The sequence below is a fragment of the Octopus bimaculoides genome, chromosome 24, assembly GCF_001194135.2.
Source record: "Octopus bimaculoides isolate UCB-OBI-ISO-001 chromosome 24, ASM119413v2, whole genome shotgun sequence".
Lineage (NCBI taxonomy): Eukaryota > Metazoa > Mollusca > Cephalopoda > Octopoda > Octopodidae > Octopus > Octopus bimaculoides.
Genome location: NC_069004.1, coordinates 36,011,457 through 36,012,479, shown reverse-complemented (window position 1 = coordinate 36,012,479; position 1,023 = coordinate 36,011,457).

Genomic DNA, 1,023 nt, shown 5'->3' with positions numbered 1-1,023 from the left:
GCCGTAACTTAGCAGTTCGGCACAACTGACCGATGGAATAAGTACTAGGCTTACAAAGAATAAGTCCTGGGGTCGATTTGCTCGACTAAAAGCGGTGCTCCAGCATGGCCACAGTCAAATGACTGAAGCAAGTAAAAGAGTAATATATATATGTATGTGTATGTATATATATATATGTATGTGTACGTGTGTGTGTGTGTGTGTGTGTGTGTGTACAGTATAGATATATTGTGAATTTATCAGCTTTTAAAATGATGGACTTCTATATAAAGTAAAATTTAGTGGCGACTGCGTCGGGACATTCTTTCTCGAACTCGTGTCATCGTAGCAATGTCGTCATCGCCATTATTGTTGTTGTTGTAGTTGTTGTTGGTGGTGGTGGTGGTGGCAGCGTTTGCAATAATAAATAATGGTGATAGTGGTAGCGATGGTATTATAAGGTGCTTGTGGTGATAATGAATGTGTAAGTGGGGGGGGGGTACGTGGGGCGGGAGCAAAGTTTGACGCAGATTTCCATGAAAATTGCAGTTTTCACGAAATATATATCTATTCAATACGTGTATATATATATATATATATATATATATATTCCAGAATGCAAAAACTCACACATTATTTATTTCACTCGTAAGTAATCACTGATTTGGCTTCCCCCTGGGGCCATTTAATTTTTGTATGTTTGTTTTTTTGTGTGTTATTTCCAGATTTTATCTAACTTTTTTCTTTTCATATTTTCCCCTTCAGCTTTTTCTTTCTCATTCAAATCATTTTTATTTACAGCCTCTGGTCGTTTCTATTTACCGACTTACCTATACAACGCACCCTAATTCTCCCTCTTTTCTAATTCACTCAGCATTCACTCCGCCTCCAGCGTTTATATGTGCGTGTGCGCGTATGTGTATACGTGTACTTGTATTTATATATGCGTGTGTGTGTGTGTGTGTGCAGGTATAAAACAAACACTAAAATACACACACACACACACACACACACACACACACACACACACACACACACACACAC